At 37.6% G+C, this 12963-nt stretch overlaps 1 long non-coding RNA gene across 1 annotated transcript; it reads left to right on the top strand.

Annotated features, from left to right (window-relative positions):
• Positions 1-6294: 6294 nt before the first annotated feature.
• On the top strand, positions 6295-11772 carry LOC124627514 (uncharacterized). Its single transcript, XR_006981975.2, has 9 exons — positions 6295-6577; positions 6705-6800; positions 6989-7069; positions 7254-7388; positions 7588-7755; positions 10591-10642; positions 10791-10830; positions 11522-11595; positions 11689-11772. It is a non-coding gene; the product is annotated as an uncharacterized LOC124627514 (long non-coding RNA).
• The last annotated feature ends 1191 nt before the right edge of the window (positions 11773-12963 follow it).

Here is a 12963-nt window from a genome sequence, read left to right on the forward strand (position 1 = left end):
AAGAGTATGTGCAAAGACTCTTTATGGACTGTTTATACAGTAGCCAGTCAACAGATATGGACTGTGAATATGGACTGTTGACGATATATTTGAACTGTGACCTTTGTCCTAAGTATCCCCTTTCAGAAGAGGATTTGTTCAGAAGAGGATTTGTTGAGGATTTGGGGGAGAGTGTAACAAGTTAAATAGTCAAATGTTTAAAAAAGAGAGTTAAAAGAGTGTTTATTTTTCGCTGTTGTTCCATTTTAATGTGTTAATACATTGATAATTAAAGTAAGTATAACGCTGATCAGTCATCTATTAGGATGGTCTGAATACTGCACTCTGGGATCGATTGCTTTAGTCTCCCCCACATACCTGGAAGAAAAGCGATAATTTTCCATTCGTGTAAAGTTCTCGTGGAAGTAACACCGACCGTCATGCTTGTGATTTATTTCTACTCTATGTATGTTGTGCATGTTTAACTCAACTGTTTTTTTCTGTGTTAACTTACTGACATATTGCCATTGCAATATGTCAGCAAGTTAACACAGTAAAAACAGTTCCTCCATCCCTCCACCTGCACGTGCGCTAACACACACATGACAAAACTTCAGAAATCAGAAACAAAATATAAGTACATTTACTTATATTTTGTTTCTGATTTCTGAAGTTTTGTCGTGTGTGTTTGCGCACGTGCAGGTCCTCACCTTGTACTGAAAACCAGAACAGCACTAGCTTGTGTTTAGCCGTAATTTGAACATGTGGACATGAAAGACGCATATTTTGTACTTTTATTTAAATAATGTCTTAATGCACTTTAGGTTTACTGTTTTGTACAACTGTTTGTTATGTGTATATTGTTGTATTTTTGACAATTCATTCGAGTAAAGCTCTCGTGAAAGTAACACCGACCGTCATGCTTGTGAGTTATTTCTCCTCTATATAGATAGGGGGACAACAGGATCAACATATGAACACCCTGTACATACCATAGCATGTGTCACAGGATGTGCTTTGCTACATGTTTTTCTATTTTTATTTATAGATTTATTTTTTCCTTTTACACTTCTATAACTTTCAAAGTTTTAATCAATTTAACATGCTATGAACATCAAGTGAATCAAGTGAAGTGCACAGACAGAAAAGGTTCAAAATGTGAATCATATAACCTATAGGTTCAATAGAGCAAACCTTAAGAATGTAAAAGAGTTTACCTGTGAGGGTGAGTCCACATACAGAAATTTGGTAGGACTTACAGTTTTCTCTTCCCTTCTTTTTAAGAAAAAATATTATTAAATATATTAGATAAAATATATATTATTATCATTATTTTTATTTTTATCTCAGTAAAATTTACTTGTGCGTTAAATTTGCCAAATGTATCATGTACCGCTGATATGATGGAATGAGTCAATGGGGCATGCTACTTGATAATAATCTGCCGTAAAAATACTGTGCCTATTTCTTTTCTTAATAAGTACTCTCTTTACTTATTTATTCCTCGAAACAGACTGTTTCTGTTTATTTTTACCGTTATTATCTTCTCTCTCTATATATATACCCGTCGGTATATATCTTAGTTTTGAAGCTGTGATCTAAGAAACACCAACCTCTCTGCCATCGCAGAGGCGAAGTTCCCCAAACTTCTTATAAGAAATTGCTCAATGTAATACATGCATTTCTTATATCATTGACTCCCTTCCATACAGACAGTAATACACAATGACTTCATAAAATTCTAATTTACCTTAAGGCTGTTTTTTTTTTTTTTTTTTTTTTGATGATTCCTACCGGTCAGTGGTAAGGTTGCGTTGGTCTTTCGCTCTGCACAATAAAGGGCAAACCGCCTGTATTGACATGAGCTTCAGGGTGAAACTTTTCCACATGCGTCCTCCGGTTTGCTTGTTGTCCAGAAAAGCTGAAAAGACTTGTGCAGCCCAGCCAGGAGACACCAAATTGTCGTGGAAATTAGACAACACTCGCAGACTCGTCCTCTTAAGGTAAAAGGGTTTATTACAGAAAGATTGTTAACACAGGATAGAATAAAGCAGGATAGAATAATGAGAGCTCTCTGAACCCCTTGTACTGAACCACTACTATATATATGAAACGCAGAGCATGACATAATTCTGTGTACCGATAAGAAGCAGTTTGAGGCAGTTCAAACAGGCTTTGTTTTAGGATCTTGGAAGATGTTTAGATGAACCTTGAGCGGAATAACATGTTTGTGTCTCTGTAAGAAGATAAACATTCTGTACTGATCTCTGAGTGACATGACGTGGCCTTCATAGGCATTATCCTCACATGAGAATGAAACAGAACAAGAACAAACTTATTACAAAATAAAAATGAGTAATTTCCCTCACAACATATTTACGACTTATTATGATACTAAGACATGTTTAACATGTTTATTACTTAATATGATATGTTTAACATGTTTATGCCTTAATATGATACTTTGACATGTTTCATATTTTTATGACTTAATTTGACATGCTTCACACGTTTATGACTTAACATGACACGTTTCACATGTTTATGACTTAATATGATATTTTTCATGTGTTTTTAATCAGTATGATATGTTTCACATGTTTATGATATAATATGATATGTTTCACATGCTTATGATGTAATATGATATGTTTCACATGTTTATGACTTTATAGGATATGTTTCACATATTTATGCCTTAATATGATACTATGACGTGTTTATGTTTATGACTTAATTTGATATGTTTCACATGGTTATGACTTAATATGACACTATGACATGTTTCACATGTTTATGACTTAAAATGATATGTTTCACATGTTCGTGACTTAATATGATATTATGATGTGTTTCACATATTTATGATTTAATATGACGTTTCACATGTTTATGACTTAACATGACGTTTCACATGTTTATTATTTAATATGATATGTTTCACATGTTTATGAATTAATATGATACTAAGACATGTTTCACAAGCTTATGACTTAATATGATATGTTTCAAAAGTTGCCTCCATGGTAGGCGAAAGGTGCGATGCGAAAGTGGAAGAATGTCAAGACTTAAAGGGACGTCATCCGAAATAACGATTGGTAGATATTCGAGTTGTTTATTAGCCGAATTTAGCTTTTGCACCATCTGTTCCAGTGCTATAATGCGATCACTGTAATCATACAGGTGCTGGTCAAGCTCGTCAATACGTTGTCCTTGTGATTCAATGCTCGATTTAAAACTCTCAAAAGACTCAACAACTGGGGCCAGAGCAGAGTCATTAGCCTGTATTGCAATGGTAGATGTTAGCTCCGTGATCAAAGCAGTGCGGAGGTTTCCCAGGTCCAACAGTAGCTTGTCACCATGACTCACTGTCATGCTTGGTGAATTTTAGGGATAAAGCAAATAACAGCTTCTATTATCCCTCTTTCCTCCGTCAGCCTTTTCACCCTCTTGGTTCATTTACTCAAAAGAAAATCTAGTGCATGTGGTTTATCACGGAGTGTATGCAGGCCTGGAGAGTCTATATGAACACACTGGCAACCAGAGCAGTTCAAAGAGACGTCTGGTTTGATGCAGATTTCACAGAGGTTTATATATACATATACAAAGGTACGAATAGCCGGGGTAGGTGCACTACTGTGTGGAAATAATATGGCAGTTGAATTGTCTGGCCACCTATGTGAAAAACATCTTAGGCAATACAAGAATGTACAGCAGTTGTTGATCATATATGGTCTGGTTCTCTTAACAGAAAATAGGAAGTTCCTATGGTGACATTTTTACTGGCACGTACACATCAGACAGGTCTAGAAAAGATCATGAGACAGAAATTAAACTATAACCTAAACATACTTATACATATCTGAGGGAATAGAGAATAGAGAGTTTCCAACAGTGAAGATTTAGGTTTCCGTAGTCTTTCAGAAGCCATAACTCCTTTCTGTTTATAATTGTAAACTGAGTAATTGAAAAAGAAGGCACCAAATGTCTTAGAAAAGATTTGGGTTGCCTGAAAAGCACAATTAAAAGATAAAATGCTTAGGAGCTCACTCCACGCGTGTCTTCTCACTCACATGCTCAGCCAGAAGTCTCATCAGAGCACATTTGATGAAAACTGACCTTCTTCACTTCAATTCTCACTTTTTCACCGTTTCATACTTTATTATAATGTTATAGATTTGAATGCAAACAATCATATTACATATCACTTTATGTCAGAAAATATGAAACATGTCAGAGTATATTATTATGACATAATATGAAAAATGTCATACTGGAGCATCTCATGCAATTGATTGTCAGAGCACATGTGATAAACTGACTTTCTTCATTTCAGTTCTCACGTTTTTCACCTTTTCTTACTTTATTATCATGTTATAGATTTTAATGAGCACTGGAGCAAATGATTGTCAGAGTACATTTGATAAAAACTGACTTTCTTCACTTCAGTCCTCACTTTTTCACCTTTTCATACTTTATTATCATGTTATAGATTTTAATGTAAACAATTATATTACTCATCACTACGTCAGAAAATGTTAAACATGTCAGAGTATATTATTATGTCGTAATGTGAAAAATGTACGGTGGCCGTGAAGTGCAAAACACATTAACAAATCCGAAAACACATTAGCAAATCAGAAAACACATTAACAAATCAGAAAACACATTAACAAATCCAAAAACACATTAACAAATCAGAAAACAAATTAACAAATCAGAAAACAAACTAACAAATCCGAAAACACATTATATTAACAAATCCGACAAAATGGAAAAGGTAGGTGTAGTTTGCGAATGGATTACTTACCGTTGTTTGGAAGATACATCTGTCAATTAAAATACACAGGAAGTACAACAGGAGCTGCACAAGTACTAGAAAGTCAATTCATGGATATATGTCTTAATGTTATGTCCGTACAGCATTTAAAATATGGCGTTCTGAAGTTCATGTGGAAAAAATCTCGAAGTTTTAAAAAAGAGACACAACAGAACCGGCCCAAATTTAGCCTATTACCCAAAAACACTTAAAATTCAACATAGAAGCAAATACTCACATCTGTAAACCCAGTTGGAGATAGAAAAAAAGACACCAGCCATGAGTGAGAAGAAGCAAGGGTCCAGATTTATTGGTTTCCTTCCACCACACGAGATCCACACCCATGAGAATTCTCAGAAGTGATCTGACACCTGGAGCTCAAGCTCCAGTATTTATACTGTATTTACACAGTAGATAACCAATATATTTCAGAAAGACTATGATATCAATACCAATAGGGTTAAAAAAAGAGCTCATCTACATTACCATTATGTTTTGAAAGAGGCTTATCAAATTTACCATTATGTTTTGAAAGAGGACTTTCTGGATACCATTAGGATCGAAAGTGGTAGAGAGACAAAACAATTTAGAGAGACCTTGGTCTCACTATTATCTCGCAGGGGCAGCTTGACTCAGCTACCCTTATAAATGGCTCCTCATGGTTTTCTCTTAAAATTAAGGCCTTCCTTGCGAGACAAGAATCTTCACCATCTGAATTATGAGTAAGTTACATTTTTCTGTATTTCTGGTTCATAATTTATTTTCATATTTGCTCTATATCTCTATTTTATATATAGTTATACTGCTTGCAAAATGGTTTACTGTACTTCCTACTTCATAATATCATTATATTACCCTTCTACTGTTCTACATATCCTACTACTCTTTATTTTATAAAGAGTTTTCTATTATTATAAGATATTACCCTTATAATATCTTAATACTCCTTTTTATTATTCTTATAAAGTTATAATGTTATGTGTGTGAGAGAGAGAGACAGAGAGTGTGTCTGTGTGTGTTATGTCTACATGCCCGCCCTTGACTGTACGAGAGTGTGTGTGTGTGTGTTTGCACTCCTCAGCTCTAATACTTCTTTTTGACTAATAGACCATAGTGTGTTACTCTTAAAAGATCTTAAAGTGTGAATCCAATTTGTCAATATTCGCCTTATACCGCTTCTGTGTGTCTAGGTGCCCATCGTCATTTTCCCTTCTCTTCTTTACAGGAGGGGCTGGATTTGGACCTGAACACTCACTATCAGCTCGCGCATCTCACGGCTGATGCACACCCGATTTTCACACCCCATTTTCTTCCCCCTACCACTCTCCTCAAGATTACGCACCTACCAGTCCTGTGAATTTTCAATAAAATTACATATTACTCATACTAGGTCTCCCTCATGTTTATTTCATGTCATTTTTATCCACAACAGATGGATGTTTGTGACAGTGTCAGACTTCCCAGAACAGGAAGCATCCATTTCTGCTTTTCCGTCTTCACAGCAAGTTGTGGTGGGTATTGGATTGGCTCCTGTGATGATCACTGTTGCAACAGCAGCATCTTCTTCACCTTCTTCACCTTTTTGTTTTGCAGAATAAATTCACATATTACCCTCAATGAAGGACAAATGTCGAGCAATGAATTGATCCACCCGAATAGGCAAGTTTTCATGCTTGAAGAGCCCACGTTTGATGTTTTTGAACTCTGCTTCAACATTGGCTGAACTTGCAGTGATGTTGGTGCTTCGGAAGTGAGGGATCATTACCCCTGTCCAGAGTGGTAAGTAATTTGCAAGCCAGATTATATTGGGAATAATCTCAGGGAGGAAGTGCATATTATCATGATCACCATTAGCCAGGGCAAGTGACCTGCTCTCCTCACATATGTCTGTCACCCACTGCCGTAGGTCAGTCTGTGTTTGGTCAAATGGATGCACTTCTTCCAGGTCCTCACACTCTACATCTGGAATGATTACACACTCTTCTGCAATTCTGGCTTTCAGGTATTTCTTGCATCTTTCTGATATAAGGGGGGCTCCAGAGCTATCATTGCCCTCTGCTTTGCTGAGAGCCACAACAGTAATACTGCGTAGTAGCTCTCTTGCATTGTCCATGGATTGTGACTTGAGAAGCTGTGCCATTGACCTCACAAAGAAATCTTTAATGTGATGTGATTTTTTTCTTCAAGCAGTCCCACTGGCAGACCATCTTGATGCAGTGTGCAACATCAACCTGAACAAACAAGGTGGCACTTTTGCTGACACTTTACCGAGTAAGACACCACAAGACTCATTGATGTAGGTCTTCAGATCAGAATGAGCAGTAAAAGCCTTGACCAGCGCTCCAAGCAAAGCCAGAGAAAAGTCACTCACAACCTCTTTTGGAATTGGTGCACCTGCACGTATCCATTCTGTCAGCCAATGTGTTATTGCATTAACATCGTGTCTCTCTGACAGCATTTGCACCACTGGGACACTTGAACTCTCATCCCCTGCCAGAACACCCTGATATAAGAAGATATGGCCAGACATGCCATTTGGTTTCTGTAGTTTCCTCACCACTGAGCCAGTTGCATCAAAACTCACAGTGGGGTTAGTAGACAGTCAGTTTTTGATAATGACTTGTACATAAACATTTGTGTTTGACTCCAGTAGTGACAGAAGAATTTGTCCAGTCCAATGTCTTTAATGCTACCACTGTGAGGTGCACTATATTTAACATCTGCAGTAACAAAATAGGATCCTTGTCACCTAATTCTAAGTCATTTCTCTCTTGCTTTGCTTTGTGCAGGGTGGCCAAATTAGGAAGATGGCTTGGTTCAGGATCTCCAAAATCCATCAGCTTTGTTGCCTTTGATGCCCTCCATACATGGGGTTCCATTCTACCCTCACAAAGTTCCTTGGCTGTCTGCACATGCAAGTTACCAGACATCAGACGCTTCGAACATCCAGTGTGCAGGTAGTCGTCAGTGTTTTTAATTACACAATTGAGCACCATTGGGCTGTTCATTTCAGGCTCTCTGTCACATTTTATGTGAATGTGGCCATGACTTTCCTTACAATTGCCTCTGATTTCTATGAATTTCTCTGTTACTAATGGGTAGAACTTGGCTCTTATAAAGACAAATGTGCAGGGGCTTTTCACTTGTGATGATTTATCACATATGTCCAGATGCCAGGCTTCAAAATTGTATATTCCCTTTTTTGTGTTTTAGAGAACTTGTTTTTGTATTGAACTGTTTCGGGCATGAATTCAGTCCATTTCTGAAATGGAACTTGAAGATCAAAAGTCCAGAAATCTTTTGGTCTTGGGGAAAGGGACCCTGGCTCAAAATCAGTGTCATCACTACTGCCACTTGTTTCATGATCACTTTCATAAATAAACCCTAAAGCAGTTCAGATGTTGTGTCTGTTCAATTTAACAAAAGTATATAGAGCCTTTGCAGTGATCTTGTTTTCTAGCTGCTCACTAAGCTCTGTCAGATGCTCTGATTAGGAGTAGCTATGTTGCGATTTTGGACTATGGCCTCTTTTGATGAACAGAGGACTGTGAAAATTGAATCCTTGTCGACCGCTGCTTTCTTGGGCATCTGGCATAAGCAAAACATAATTACCCACTGAAATAATCCTGATGCAAAAAATGTCATATACACTATAAACTTGTTTTCATGTATTACTGTATTTGCCAGAATACGATGAAAATATAGTAATAATATATAAGGATATTATATCTTATATTAGGACCAATATGGTAATTCAAAAAATTATTCAAAAAACTAACATGGGTACCATGTGCAGCTGTAATTAGCATTTCATAGCTCATTAGCCATATTAGTATTAGCAATGAGTTTTCTGTTCAATAAACATTGACAATCTTAGCTCTTTGAATGTTTTACCATTATAATTAAAGCTAACTAATAATATTGTAACTGACAGTGTTAAATTGTACTTACACTGGCCAGAATTTTGATTTAGTAACTGAGTATAGGAAAAGTCGACAAACAACACTAATTTCCACAAGAGCATCATGAACAGAAGTGTCACACCTAGCAGTGGGAGTGAAATGTAACAGTTTATTCTCCTTGAAAATAAATGAAAAGTTCAATCATGAGAGACCAGTGAATGAAGTAAAGAGAATTGTTTATTGAACAAATGATGATATGATTTGTCTTGAAAAAGTTTTTGGCAGTTCGACTCTAAAAGGGTGCTCACACCGAGGATACGATTGAGACTATTTTGCTGAAATTTTGCGTTGGTGGGGGGGCCAACTTCACGCAGGTAACACACATCCATTAATGTCTAAACCGCTGGCAACAAAAGTGAGTACACCCTTAAGTAAAAATGTCCAAATTGAGCCCAAAGTGTCAATATTTTGTGTGGCTATAACTATTTTCCAGCACTGCTGGAGCATGGAGTTCACCAGCGCTTCACAGGTTGCCACTGGAGTCCTCTTCCACTCCTCCATGACGACATCACGGAACTGGTGGATGTTAGAGACCTTGTGTTCCTCCACCTTCCATTTGAGAATGCCCCACAGATACTCAATAGGGTTTAGGTCTGGAGACATGCTTGGCCAGTTCATCACCTTCACCCTCAGCTTCATTAGCAAGGCAGTGGTCGTCTTGGAGGTGTGTTTTGGGTCGTTATAATGCTTGAATACTTCCCTGCGGCCCAGTCTCCGAAGGGAGGGGATCATGCTCTTCTTCAGTATATCACAGTACGTGTTATCATTCATGGTTCCCTCAATGAACTGTAGCTCCCAGTGCTGGCAGCACTCATGCAGCCCCAGACCATGACACTCCCACCACCATGCTTGACTGTAGGCAAGACACACTTGTCTTTATACTCCTCACCTGGTTGCTGCCACACACGCTTGACACCATCTGAACCAAAGTTTATCTTGGTCTCATCAGACTACAGGACATGGTTGCAGTAATCCATGTCCTTAGTCTGCTCGTCTTCAGCAAACTGTTTGCGGGCTTTCTTGTGCATCATCTTTAGAAGAGGCTTCCTTCTGGGACGACAGCCTTGCAGACCAATTTGATGCAGTGTGCGACGTATGGTCTGAGCATTGACAGGCTGACCCCCCACCCCTTCAACCTCTGCAGCAATGCTGGCAGCACTCATATGTCTATTTCCCAAAGACAACCTCTGGATATGATGAGCACATGCACTCGACTTCTTTGGTTGACCATGGCAAGGCCTGTTCTGAGTGGAACCTGTCCTGTTAAACCACTGTATGGTCTTGGCCACCGTGCTGCAGCTCAGTGTCAGGGCCTTGGCAATCTTTTTATAGCCTAGGCCATATTTATGTAGAGCAACAATTCTTTTTTTCAGATTGTCATAGAGTTCTTTGCCATGAGGTGCCATGTTGAACTTCCACTGACCAGTATGAGGGAGTGTGAGAGCGATGCCACCAAATTTAACACACCTGCTCCCCATTCACACCTGAGACCTTGTAACACTAACAAGTCACATGACACCGGGGAGGGAAAATGGCTAATTGTGCCCAATTTGGACATTTTCACTTAGGGGTGTACTCACTTTTGTTGCCAGCGGTTTAGACATTAATGGCTGTGTGTTGAGTTATTTTGAGGGGACAAGAAGTTTACACTGTTACACAAGCTGTACACTCACTACTTTACATTGTAGCAAAGTGTTATTTCTTCAGTGTTGTCACATGAAAAGATATAAACAAATATTTATAAAAATGTGAGGGGTGTACTCACGTTTGTGAGATACTGTATAATATAAAAATAACTGATTATTATGTTTTTTTTGTTTTATCCAATAGCACCTCAGCATGCAAGCACACCAGAAAAAATGTGTGAATAATAAAAAGTAAGGTGTGTTAATGGTATGGTTCATGATCACCATAAATGCAAAACAAACAGGATATTGTTTATCAAATCTAAATATACAGTGCTATTAAACATCTGATTACAACTGCTCACATTTTCTATCTTAAGTCTATCTTGTTTGTGTGCTGTTTAGTGATTGTACTGTGGAACCATCTCAAGGAAGTGTAGTAAAGGTTAGTGCTAACAGTGGTTTGAACCCATTAGTCTGACTAACATGACCTGGATATGAACCCTGGATCCTACTGTTGTGCTTGCATTGTTGTGCTAGTAAGTAAGGCACTATATAAGTAAGGCATTATACAAAATGTCATAAAAATTGCTAGCCACAATGTAATAGTATCTGTGTGATGATTTTTTTTTATTTATTTATTTTTATAACTATAACACTGTAGACAAGTTGAGTTGTTCTTCTCCTCAATGTTGTACATTAAACTACAACCCCAATTCCAAAAAAAAGTTGGGACGGTGTGTAAAATGTAAATAAAAACAGCATGCAATGATTTGCGAATCTCATAAACCCATGTTATTCACAGTAGAACAAAGAAAACATATCAAATGTTTAAACTGAGAAAATGTACCATTCTAAGAAATAAATAAGGTAATTTTGAATTTGATGGCAGCAACATGTCTCGAAAAAGTTGGGACAGCAGCAACAAAAAACATTTGATATGTGTGTTATGTTCTATTGTGAATAACATATGGGTTTATGAGATTTGCAGATCATTGCATACTGTTTTTATTTACATTTTAGACAGTGTCCCAACTTTTTTTGGAACTGGTTTTGTAGTTTAATGCACACCTAGCTGAGTTATAACGTTCTATATAAAATTACAGCTCTTGATAAAACCAGATTTCTGTTTTCAGATAATGCTGTCAGATTCAGAGGACAACCATCCAGGTACTTCAGACGATGTTGGGACAGAGAATCGGTGTTACAGGTTTGTTTGGTTTATAAAATATTTTCTTTATGTGCTTGGGAGCATGAAATTTGTACATTTTTACATTTGTGCATGCTCTCTTCTTATTGGTAGAGAATACATGGAGGTGTTGCACCTGAAAATAGTGAAGAGGAGGGTGAGCTTGTAACCACAGCTGACTGTCTTGACCTCCCAGAACCAATAGAGTAAGCTACAAAAGTATGTTGATTGGAAAATACAGTGGAGGAAATAAATATTGAATGCATCAACATTTTTTTTCAGTAAATATATTTACTGAAAGACATATATAAAATATAGGTTATTCATATGAAATTTTCACCAGACTTTGGTATTAACTCAAGAAATCCAGAAATATAAAGAAATGCAAACATTGAAGTTCATAAATGAAGTTATGTGTAATAAAGAGGAATGACACAAGAAAAAAGTATTGAACACGCTAAAATTTATTTAATACTTAGTGGAGAAGCCTTTGTTTGTAATGACAGCTTAAAGACGCTTCCTGTATGAAGAAATTAATGGGCTGCAGTCTTCAGATGTGATTTTGGTCCATTCTTCTAAACATTTGTCTTCGTCTTTAAATCTTGTTCAATTGGATTCAAGTCAGGTGATTGACTGGGCCATACTAACACATTGATTTTTTTCTCTGAAACCAATTGAGAGTTTCCTTTGCTGTATGCTTCCGATTGTTGTCCTGCTGGAAGGTCCACCCACGTCTCGTCTTCATCATCCTGGTGGATGGCATCAGATGCTTCTCAAGAATACTCCAGTAAAGGGCTCCATTCATCGTTCCTTTAATTATATGAAATCTGCCAGTACAGTGCGATGAAAAACAGCCCCACACCACAATGCTTCCACTTCCAAACTTCACTGTTGGTATAGTGTTTTTAGGGTGAAGTGCAATGCCATTTCTTCTCCAAACATGATGTGTAGTATGACAGCCAAAAATGTCAACTTTACTCTCATCTGACTAGACTACACTCTCCCAGTATTTCATAGGCTCGTCCAAATGAGTTGTAGCAAACTTTAAACATGCTTCAACATACCTTTTCTTTAGTAATGGAATCATGCAGGGTGAGCATGCATAGAGGCCATGGCGGTAGAGTGCATTGCCTCCAAGTGTTTCTGGAGCTCTTTCTGAGTGGTCTTTGACTCTTGGGCTACTCTTCTGACTCCCTGGTCAGAAATCTTGCAAATAGCTCCTGTGTGTGGCCGGTTGATGACGGGGTGATATTGCTTCCACTTCCACTGGATAATGGCCCCAATGGTGCTTCCTGGATGACTCAGAAGTTTTGAAATACGTCTGTATCCAATTCCATCAATATGTTTTGCAACAATAAGGTCGTGAAGGTCTTGGGAGAGCTCTTTGCC

This window comes from Ictalurus punctatus, chromosome 3 (genome assembly GCF_001660625.3).
Source record: "Ictalurus punctatus breed USDA103 chromosome 3, Coco_2.0, whole genome shotgun sequence".
NCBI classification, from domain to species: Eukaryota; Metazoa; Chordata; class Actinopteri; order Siluriformes; family Ictaluridae; genus Ictalurus; species Ictalurus punctatus.